This window comes from Pinus tabuliformis, chromosome 2_1 (genome assembly GCF_031772625.1).
Source record: "Pinus tabuliformis cultivar Carrire ecotype Pingquan chromosome 2_1, CPIR1, whole genome shotgun sequence".
In the NCBI taxonomy this organism is placed as follows: Eukaryota; Viridiplantae; Streptophyta; class Pinopsida; order Pinales; family Pinaceae; genus Pinus; species Pinus tabuliformis.
The window spans coordinates 9536628-9549068 of record NC_142299.1 but is presented as its reverse complement, the minus strand read 5'-3'; positions in this window follow the sequence as shown (position 1 = coordinate 9549068).

The window sequence follows — 12441 nt, the reverse complement described above, 5'->3', positions numbered from 1 at the left end:
TGCAAATAGTTTGCATACAATATATAGAATGTGCCATGAGGAGATAGAACGCCCAAGGGTTGGGGAGTTTCTCGAATCATTACAAAATGGAGATGGAAAGCCAACCATTAGCTACAGGTGCAGCGTTACAAACATGACAAATGGCTTGGGTGACTGTTTGCCTTCCTTTGCCACTTGGATATAAGCCAATCTAGAGTGAAAATACTTTAAATTCCACCTTAGGTGCCAAAAAAGTGAAGTTTAGATGAGCGGGCCCACTTGTGGAAAGTCGTGAATCGAAATTTCACGAAATGGAGGTAAATTGGGGCTTTTCCCCTATATGCGCCGCGCCACTTTGGAGGCCATTTTGAGGAACTTGAAGGAGTCCAAAATGTACCCAAGTGGGCTTGTTGGAAAGCCTGGCCTGTCTACTTTCCAACACAAGTGGAATTTTTGAATTTGGTGCTCAGTTTCCCCTCCAAATATTCATTCTCCCAAGATTGCTTCATGTGTGTCAAAATAGGGGCAGAGAGGTCATTTTTTGGATGTTTTGACCTCCTGGAGACTCAAATCATGCCCAAATTTCTTTTCCAAGCTCCAATAGTCGCGATTTTGCATGATGAATCCAAAAATGCAAGCCATTTCCAATTTGGAGCTCCCAATCCTAAGCGTCGCGCCACAGGGAGAAAAAACCTGTGTTTTGACCAAAAAATTACCATGTGACCAAAATTGCCCCAAATTTCTTGAAATTTGGGCTGGAGGTTCTCTAAGAGGCACTATGTTGGGCCACAAAAGCTTCAGCCAAGATTCGCAGCTGAGCTTGTTCTTTTGCCTCTTTTGCCTCTTTTGTTGCCTTGCTCAATTTTGCCTTCAAGCTCCTTATCCAGGCCTTTGCACTCATGTTCTGTGCCCTATAATGATAAACCATCCTCCTCAATATGGTTTTGTCTCTGTCGGCCTTCTCCAGTAGTCTCTCAAGGTGTATGTTGATCCACTCAAGCCAAGACTCACGGTCATTATTGATCTCTTGCTCCAAGGTAGTAAGCTCGATCCCCTTTGTTAGGTAGCTTGTCGATTCTCACAGATGTTTTGTAGCTCCATGATCTCACGCTGGCCCTCAAGATGTTTGTTCCTCTGCTCCAAATACCTGATGATCCATTTGGCCCTCTCCAAATTAAGTGACAATTCTTGGATCTCCGTGTTCTGCTCCTGGATGGTCATCCTAAGTCTAGCACTCTCCACATCTGCATCATCATCTTGAATGAGGATGAAGTCGGCCTCCTGTTCACCTGATGGCCCCTCATCATGCATGGGCTTCTTGCCCTTGTCTTGTACCTTTGTAGTCGACGCCGGAAGCGAGGCCCCTTCCACCCCGGGTGGAGATAACACTCACTTTGTTGCTGCAAACAAGTGCCTACTGCCTCTCTGATATGTCATGAATACTGGCATAGTCGTCGTCTCATGGCGCTCATACTGATGAGAAGGACCACCTATCTCATGCTCTGGCTTTGATAGTACCTGTGAAGTGCTGAAGAGGTCATGGGAGATGAAGTCCTCCCAAGAAATGCCCTGCAATCCCAACTGATGATCCACAAAAATCCGGATAAGATCAAAGTGATAAACACTATTAATCTGTTGCTGAGGGGTCTTATGCTGCATGAAGGTGTTCATCCTCTATATGTTCCTGCAAATGAATAATGGGAGGTTCGTCATCCTCACCCTGGTAAGTTCATGAGTAACCTGATGTGATAGGAATGTAGTCGAGAGAACCTCCCCTCACAGCTGAAGTACTTCATGATTAATTTCTGATCTGAATTTGAAACTACTTGAAATTTGTTTGCAAGGTATTCAATTCAGAATTAAACATGTTTAAAAGATTTCCATGTCTTGCAGAAAGAAAACACATGAAATTTTCAACTGTTCATGACCCATTTAAGCATAGCAGAGTTATTTCCTTTTACTGTTTAACACATTAAAATGAATTTAATCTACAAAATAAATCAACCACAAATGAAAAAGAATTTGATAAAGCAGTTCACCCCCTCTAGGGCTACGTCTGTTGGGTCCAAAGCTCCCAACCGGGCTTGTCCTTGTTTTTATTAAATGCTCAAATTGAAAATACAGCTGAATAGAATCATCTACAGGAGAAATAGATGGTAAAAATGGATTCAGAACACTTGAATCCTTCAGGATTGACTATTGGATCACCTCCAATGGATACCTGCAACCCTATACAGTCTTCTCAAAACTGGGCCCTGGTGGCTCCTAGAATTATCACGGCTCCAACACCTTTAAAAATTACCTCAGATGGCTGTAAGACCTACACCCATGGCTTCAGAAGGTCGAAAATACCCAAAATCAAAAAAAAAATCATCCAAAACCCACTTTCCTAGCCAAAGTTATGGCCATTTAAAGTTTCTCCAGTTTGCCCCTAGAAAAACTCCAGCTAACTTTAGTTAACTCCAGTTAGCTCCGCCAATTATGGCGGGTCCGCCAAATTTGGTGCTCCTGCCAAAATTCCGCCAACTTAACTACAGTTACATTTAATGTTTGGTGGTTGCCTCGGATTTCGTGCCAGGCGGAATATTCCTTTTTTAATTTTTTTTTGAAAAATTAAAATTTCTAATGTTATGGACAAATTCTTCATTTTGTCATAACTTCCTCATATGGCGACCGTTTTTTGAACCGTTTGCAGCACCAGAATCGGAAAGACGAGCACTTTCTAGTCATTCAACTTTGAACTAGTTCTAAGCACTTTAAATTTTGAGAATTTTACGACACTTAGGACATGAGCACTTGATCACGCCTCCCCATTGGGAAGCTTTTGGACCCCAAAAGCCTTCAACTACCTGTTAAAGAGGTGATGGTACTGCTCCCTCACTCTGTCCACCTCTATCCACTTTGCCTTGTTCGGTTTGCTGCCTTTGAGACCAACCCGAACATAATCTACACTGCCCCTTCCTGAAGTGCGTGTCCTTCTATCAAGGATTGTATCTTCTTTCAGCTCATCTAAGAATTATGGCGAGAAATATTCTATAGATGGCAGCTGAACAGCATTTTCCTGATCAGCAATCAAAGGAGGTTCATACAAACGTAAGTTCTCCACATTGATAACAGAATACATTTGCATGTAGGAAGGCAAATCTAATTGAAAAGCATTATTTCAAACCTTCTTGAGGATTTTGAATGGACCATAACGAATAGGCTTCAGCTTTTTACCTTCTCCTTGCATCCTTTCCTTACTAATGTACAGACATACCTCATCTCCTTCTTGAAACTTGTGATCGAATCTATGCTTGTCATGTCTTTCCTTGTACTTGCCTTGACTCTTCTCAAGCTGTTCTTGAATTTGCTGATGTATTTGCTGAATTCTTTTAGTGAATGAAAGAGCTTTGTCATTGTCACTATGTCCCTCAATGGCAACATCTTTCTCAAGAATGAAATCAAGAGGTGATTTTGGCAAGTAACCAAAACAAGCTTCAAACGGTGAGGTGTTTGTGGAAGAGTGCTTGGCACGATTGTAAGCATGTTGTATGTAGTGAAAATGTTCATCCCAAAGCTTGGGATGCTTGCTGCAATAACCTCTCAAGAGGTGCACAATGGTTTTGTTCACAACTTCGGTTTGTCCATCTGTTTGCGGATGGAAAGCAGTACTTTTCTTCAACTTTGTGTCCATCATCTCCCATAGGTTGGACCAAAAATTTCCCACAAATCTGGAATCCCTGTCACTAATAATGGAAGTAGACAAACCAAATTGAATCTATACATGATGAAAAAATAATTCAGCAGTTTGTTCAACAGTTATAGTTTTCTTACAAGGCATAAGTATACACATTTTGCTGTAACGATCAACTACTACATATAAATAATCATGCTGCTTCCGAGATTTTGGCAAACCTCCTACAAAATCCATAGAGATGCTCTCCCATGGTCTAGAAGGTACCAGCAAAGGAGTATACAAACCAAGCTTCCTGTTGCTAGGCTTGCTTGTAGCACATAATGAACAACCTCTTATGAACCTTGAAACAGAATCTACCATGCGAGGCCAATAGCAATACCTCTGTAGATGTGCAACTATTTTTCTCACACCAAAATGGCAAGCAATAAGAGAAGAATGAGCTTCTCTTATGACATTTATCCTCTCCCCCTGTGGTATACACAACTTGCCCAAATGAAACAGCAAATTGTTATGCATGTGATGGTCATTTTCCTCTACATGATTCCCTTTACTCAAGTTAGCATACACATCTTTAAAGTCTTCATCAGATGCATATTGTTCTATGTAACTATCATGTACAATGGAATCATTCTTAAGTAAAGTAACAACACCAATAATAGGCCTTGAAAGCATATCAGCAACCTTATTCAAAGTACCTTTCTTGTACCTTATTACCAAATGGAACTGTTGCAAGAAGCCCATCCATCTGAAATGTCGTGACTGTTGTAACTTGCTTTGTGATTGCAAGTACTGTAAGGGTTGATGGTCGGTATGTATAACAGTTTCTTTGCCCATCAAATAGTGTTTCCACTTTTTGACGCTTTGTACCAACGCATACAACTCCTTATCATATGTAGGATAATTTACAAGAGCGCCATTAAAAGTTTCAGAATGAAAAGCAATAGGCTTACCATGCTGTAGAAGAACTGCACCCATAGCATAATCACTAGCATCAGTTTGTATCTCAAATGGTTGTCTCAAATCCGGTAATGCAAGGACTGGAGCTGAACTAATCTTCTCTTTCAAAGATTCGAAAGCTTTTTGTTGCTTTCCTCCCCATTGGAAAGCATGCTTCACACTTGTCACTGCATGCATAGGAGCTGATATAGAAGAGAAGTTAGAGATAAACTTCCTCCAATATTGAGCTGCACCCAAAAAATTCTTACCTCTGTTATGTATTTGGGAGTAGGCCACTTCATAATAGCCTCAATCTTAGAAGGATCAATTCTCAAAGCACCTCCTCCTACTATGTGTCCCAAATAAACCAAAGAAGTCTTTCCAAATTCACACTTTGACATTTTAAGAAATAACTGATTCTTCTTCAAAACATCACGTACTTTTCTAACATGCATGACATGATCTTCTCTAGACTTGCTGAAAATTAAGATGTCATCTAAGTAGACAATAACGAAATCATCAACAAAAGGACGCAAGACATCATCCATTACCCGCATGAAAGTTGCAGGTGCATTGCACCAACCAAACGACATCACAAGCCACTCAAAGAGTCCTTGTTTGGTTTTAAAGGCTGTCTTCCAAATGTCACTTTCTTCAATTCTTACTTGATGATATCCACTGTGCAAGTGTAGCTTAGTGAAGTATCGAGCATCTTTCAGCTGATCTAGAAAATCATCTATCCTTGGGAGTGGGTAACGATTCTTTACCGTTATCTTGTTCAAGGCCCTGAAATCAACACACATATGCCAAGTGACATCTTTCTTTGGAATCAATACAATCGGTGACCCACATGGCAAAGTACTTGGCCTTATGAAACCCTTGTCCAACAAGTCCTTGATTTGCTTCTTTATTTCAGCATTCTCCATAATAGACATGTGGTACATGCCTATGTTTGGAAGAGGACAATCTGGATGCAAATGGATTTCATGCTGAATCTCCCTCTTAGGAGGCAAACCTGTAGGCTCCCGAAACATCTCATGATATGCATCAACTACATCATACAAATATGATTTAAGTTTTGGATCACAATTGTCAAATGACTCATGATTCACATCAACCTTGGGCTTAATCATAAGAAGAACAAAATTCTTACTTGAATTGACCAGCCTTTTTACCTGTCCTGCATTCACCATCGCTATATTTGTCTTCTTGCGATGAGCTCTAACAATGAACTCCTTGCCATCTTTGAACAGATGATATTTGTTTTCATGGCGATGAAAGATAGCTTTCCTGTCAAATAAGTAAGGACTTCCCAAAAAAATTCTTGCTATATCAAAAGGTACCACATCAAGTTCAACTGTGTCAATAAAATGTGCAGTAATTGCAAAGCGCAATGTGCACTTTCTTGAAACTTGTAAATTTGCATCCTTGCAAATCCATCCAAGTGGATATGGCTTCGGATGTGGAACGGTCTCAAGTTTAAGTTGCTTGACCAAGTCCTCTGATATAAGGTTTGCTTGTGACCCACTATCAAAAAGTGTTTCAATTTTAGTATGTTTTGAAATCACCCTCACATGAAACAATTCAATTCTTTCTTCCTCATTAGGAGCTTGTACATGGCAGTTTGAGGTACTAGTGCTGGCTTGAGTTTCAACTTCTTTTCCCTTCGAGTTTTTCAAACCCATGGCTGTAATTTTGGCTTCATAACCTGAATCTTCCCTAAATCTTGTGGTGTATATGTAGTAGCAGCAGTTTTCTGTTTCCCTTTGGATTTGTTAAATTGAGGTCTTTTTTCAGGATATAATTTCCAACAGTTTTTCTCCTCATGGCCTGTTTTAGAACAGTGTTTACAGATCACTTTGTCACTCTCCTGTTTGACAGATGCATTCTTTTTTCTCTTTCCCTTGGAGGTTTTCTCTTTGTTTTTCCCCTTGGGGGGCTTGTTTCTACCCTCTTCAAATGTGTTTTTTCCCCTTGCCTCTAAATGGGTAGCTTGGACACAAACCTCGTCCAGGCTAGTAGGGTTAAACATCAAGATGGTGTGTCTAAGGTAGCTATGCAAGCCACCAATGTATTTCAGCAAGGTTTCCTGGGTCTGCAAATCTACCCCTAACAAGAGAGCTCTTCTCCTAAATTCTTTGGTGTAGTCTTGGACACTCTGACCCTTAAGTTGTCTGAAATTTTGCCAATTCATAATGGCCTTCTGCATGTGAGCAAGAGGATAAAACTATTTTCTAATGGCTAACAGAAATTTAGGCCATGTTAAGGTAACCTTACCAAATTTCTTGATCTCCTTTTTAGTCTTGACCTCCCACCAGACCAATGCTGCTCCATCCGTTCTCAAAGAAGCCAATTGAATCTTTATGGCATCATCATGCATATTTTGGATCCTCAAGTAAACTTCCAACTGCCTAATCCAGTTTTGAAGCTTTTCTGCATTCACTTCACCATTAAACATAGGTAATTCGAATTTTACATCAAGCTTCAAAAAAGGACTTTTTCCAGAGGATCTATGCTTATGAACAGAAGAAGACGAGGATGAAGAGGAAGAAGGTGAATATGGGGGTGGTGGATCACCATTTCCTCCATGTCATTTCCTGGAATGATCATCATCCTTCTTACCTCCTTAAGAGCCCTCTCCTTCATGTGGATGTTTGGACCCTTCTCCATCCAATTTCTCATTTCTTTCTTGGTACAATATCCTCACCATTTCAGTGAGGTCCAAGAAAGCCTTTCTAAAGACTCTTTCTTCTTCTCTTGGATCTGTCTCTATAGGAATTTCTCCTTCATGTGTAGACATCCTTGAAGCTTCTGCTGAGTCTCTTGAGGGTGAAAGTGAAGGTGGAGGTGATGGCTCTCTGGCCCTCCTTGACTGAGGATTCTCTCGTTCTCTAGTCAACTGTCCTTCCCTTATTTTAAGTTTCAACCCGATAAGCATCAATACTTTGCAAGACAGTTAGAAGATCTTTACAAAACCCTGGGCTCTGATACCACTTGATCTGAATTTGAAACTACTTGAAATTTTTTTGCAAGGTATTCAATTCAGAATTAAACATGTTTAAAAGATTTCCATGTCTTGCAAAAAGAAAACACATGAAATTTTCAGTTGTTCATGACCCATTTAAGCATAGCAGAGTTATTTCCTTTTACTGTTTAACACATTAAAATGAATTTAATCTACAAAATAAATCAACCACAAATGCAAAATAAGTTGATAAAGCAGTTCACCCCCTCTAGGGCTACGTCTGCTGGGTCCAAAGCTCCCAACCGGGCTTGTCCTTGTTTTTATTAAATGCTCAAACTGAAAATACAGCTGAATAGAAGCATCTACAGGAGAAATAGATGGTAAAAATGGATTCATAACACTTGAATCCTTCAGGATTGACTATTGGATCACCTCTAATGGATACCTGCAACCCTATACAGTCTTCTCAAAACTGGGCCCTGGTGGCTCCTAGAACTTTCACGGCTCCAAAACCTCTGCAAATGACCTAAAATGGCTGTAATACCTGCACCAATGGCTTCAGAAGGTCGAAAATACCCAAAATCAAAAAAAAAATTGTCCAAAACCCACTTTCCTAGCCAAAGTTATGGCCATTTAAGGTTTCTCGAATTTGCCCCTAGAAAAACTCTAGCTAACTTTAGTTAACTCCAGTTAGCTCCGCCAATTATGGCGGGTCCGCCAAATTTGGCGCTCCTGCTAAACTTCTGCCAACTTAACTGTAGTTACATTTAATTTTGGTGGTTTCCTTGGATTTCGTGCCAAGCGGAATATTCCTTATTTAATTTTTTTTTGAAAAATTAAAATTTCTAATGTTATGGACAAATTCTTCTTTTTGCCATAACTTCCTCATACGGAGACCATTTTTCAAACCGTTTGTGGCGCCAGAATTGGGAAGACGAACACTTTCCAGTCATTCAAATTTGAACCAGTTATAAGCACTTTAAATTTTGAGCATTTTACGACACTTAGGACATGAGCACCTGATCAATTTCATGAGTGGAGCATACTCATCTTTCAAATATCTGAATGGGAAGACTCTTGTGAGCTGACTCAAGAATATAGCCCTAATGTAAGGCTCATAGTGTTGCCTATCCACCTTCTTCTTCTTATGCCACTGTTCTCCAACATTTGGTATGCCTGTTGCCACTAAGATAGTTTCGGGTGTCAATGTGAAGGTGACCCCGGCCAAGATAGACTGACCTCCATGTAGGTGAAGCACAAAAAGACGGGCCAACTCATGATGAACTATAACATTAGCCACCCTTTGAAAAAATTCAAAACATGCTAGGTGCTAGAAACATGACATGGCAAGAGGGCATGCTTGTAATTCAGTGAGGGTAGTGGGCTCATCCCTAACATGTTTGCCACTCTTGTGATGTCTCCTGGGAGCTTGCTCTTCCGAGGATGAGTCACTTTGTGTCTCCATCTCATACTTTGATGAATGCTGTGATGCCATGATTGTTGTGTGTACTGTACTTAGGCTGCCCTTTGATGATGGTGTGAAGCTGGGTGCTTTTGTGATATCTGTCACCAAGGGGAACAATGAAAAAGGGAGTATTAGGAGGGGAGTAATGTGATGGGAATAGGGGTTATGGGGAAAAGTTTGTTTAGGGATATGTAGGGGGTTTGGGTATTTGATAGGGTAGGATTTTGGGGTTTTAGGTTGAAAAATAAGAGGGGAAAGGGAATAGGGTCTGGTAGTGTTTTAGGGTAGGGATAATAGGAAAAATGAGAAAGGGAGGATAGGGAAAAATGGTAGGTGAGGGAAAAATGGTGGGTGAAAATGGAACCTTGGCCTCAATACCACAATTATGCAACCCTAGCAATAATGGCCTTTGGTTTTTTCTTGTGGTTTATTTTATGAGTTTTGTTGCATTCAAACATAGCCATAAACCACCATATCATTTATAAACTTTGATGAACAAGTCATGTCATAGAGCCTACCTGTCAATTTGAGGGGCTTCACAAGAAATTTGAGGAAATTTGGCACGGTTTTGTACCTTTGTGGGTGTGCGCTGCGCACCAAACCCACTGCACCGTGCCCTAGATGTGTGCCACGCCCGTTGAAAAAATGCACTGAGGGGTGGCTCTGTGTGCGCCGCGCCCTCTGTGTGCGCCGTGCCCCTGTGTATATGCGTCGCGCCCTTAAAACTGCCTCCTACTTTGCTCCAAACACACACGATGCACTCTCAAACACTTTGCAATGTCTCCCTATGAACTTGATTTTCACAATGGCTTTGATTTTGGTGGAAACTTGTATATAAAGACTTTGAAGTCATGGGTTAAACTTTTTCTTCTCCAAAAACCCATTTTTCTAATGTTATGTTTTGACACTTTTTCACTGACTTATAGCAACACTGATTTTCACTTTCCCTTTGAAAGTTTAGCTCAAATAATGAAAATTTCGGCACACTTTGCAGGGATTGCACAACGGGACATTTGGCCATGGAAACCATGACCGCATCTGAAGAAAGAAACTGACGACTTTTTTGAAAATTTTATCACAAATGACACTGTTTGACTTTTCTTCAAAACAGAGTTTTGAAGAAGAGTCGAAGTCTATCCACATGAAGATGAAACTCTCTGAATCATAACTATGTAAGGGCCTCACTCTCGCCTGCATGGCTCTATTTGAAGACCAAATTGATTAATCCCTAGACCTAACTATCGAAAAATGACTTTTGTCCTTTAAAGGACCAGACCTTGACTGTCATGGACTTTGGTGATCATTGACAAAAGACCTAAGCCAGCAGGAGCCAGACATGAGGGGAAATGACTAGCATGACCTTTTCCGTCAGATTATAACATGACCCTAGTGGAACGCATCTAAGTGAATGGAGCGGGACACCTAAAAATGAAATTCTTAAAGAGTTTTGATCTCTGACGAAGGACTGACCAGACCGACTCTAACATTGGCTCCAATGGGGGATGGTAGCTCGTTGGAGGTGCCAAGAACAACATATCTCTGGGAGAGCTAGATAGTGCCTTCGTCCATTGGGCTATGGAGTCATTATTTCGACAAATAACATAGGACTCTGACTCATTTATGAAACTGAAATGACCAAAAAATTGACTCAAATTTGACATTGAAATGACTCGAAGACTAACTTAACAAACTCTAACTAAACTGAAATCAAATGGTATTTACAGTGACAGTGAAGTGGCGTTAATAACTCAGAAATGGTACCGCTTGAGTAGCCGACCATTGATCGTCCCTCCTAGACAATCTTCCCCGTTCATTTCCTTCAGAAGAAAGGCATTCTGACCCCGATATGCTGCAATATTGAAAGGACCTTTCCAAAGATTCTCGAACTTACCGTGTTTTCCTTTCTCTTCATTCCTTACATCCCACTTCACCACCACATCATCCACCTGAAATTTGTCCACCTTTGCCTTTTTGTCATAAATTTTCTTGATCTTCTCCTACAATTTGGATGTGTTCTTGAAAACTTCTTCTCTGGTCTGTTGCAAGTGGACCATTTGATTCAACCTTCTCTGCATGGGATCTTCATCACTACCGACCTCCTGAAGAAGTTTGACTACCGGGGCAGTGAGAGAGGTCCGAAATATTGTATCAACTCCATAAACAAGCTCAAAAGGTGATGTACCTATGGATTTCTTCTGACTGACCCGATCTGCCCAAAGTGCATTGACCAACCTCTTATGCCAGCTCTTCTTATTTATTTCCAGCAGCTTCTTGATGATGTTGACCAATGATTTATTCGAAGGCTCTGCCAATCCATTGCCTTGCGGATGATAGGCAGTTGAGTGACCCAAAATGATGTGATATTTATGACAAAACTCTACCATCCTTTTTTATTTAAAAGATGTTGCGTTATCAGTGATTAGCTTATTTGGGCAACCAAAGCGAGACAAGATTTTATTTTCAAGGAATGAAATGATTACCGCATTTGTAGCTTGTATGGTGGGAATTGCCTCAATCCATTTCATGAAACAATATGTCGCTGTGAGGATCCATCTATGCTGACCAGAAGAAGCGGGATGAATTTCACCAATGAAATCCAACCCCCATTGCTAGAAAGGGGCACTCACCTCAATGGGCTTGAGTGGTAGAGGTTGTAACTTCTGCTTTCCTTTGAAAATCTGACACTTATGATAGCACTTGACCATCTTATATACATCAGCAAACAATGTCGGCCAATAGTACCCTGCTCTTAGAATTTTATTAGCTGTTGACTTCCAAAAAAGGTGACCACCACAGTCTCCTTGGTGGCAGTCCTCCATGACCTTCTTTGCTTCCTTTTCCACCAAAAAATTTAACAAAACACCACCGAGATCTTTCCAATACAGTGCAGAATTTAGAATGCAAAACTTGGCAGCCTTCAACTTGAGTGTTCTCGCTTTGTTTCTAGTCATGTCGGGCGGTGGTGACAAATTTTTAAGCACATATATGATATTTGAATACCATGGAGAAAGAGCAAACATTTCAAATACTTGAGTTGACAATCCTTCCTCATTCTTATCGGACATAGTAGCGATCAGATTTATGTCCAAGGCGTACAAGTTTGATTCAACCATTAACTTTGCCAATCCCTGTCCTTTCACCAGCTTTGTGGGCTTTATTTCCACATCATATTCCAACAAGGCTGCAATCCACTTGCCTCATCTTCCTTCCGAATTGGTTTGCACTAAAACATCTTTGACAGCAGCGTTAGGAACATAGGCCAAAATATGAGAATGTAGAATATATACCTGGAAATCTTTCAATGCCTTCACAAGTGCAAGGGCTTGCTTCTCAATGATGTTGTACTTTAAGGCTACATCTCTTATAGCTCTGCTGAAGAATGCAATGGGTCTTTCATGATCATCTCTTTTCTGCAAT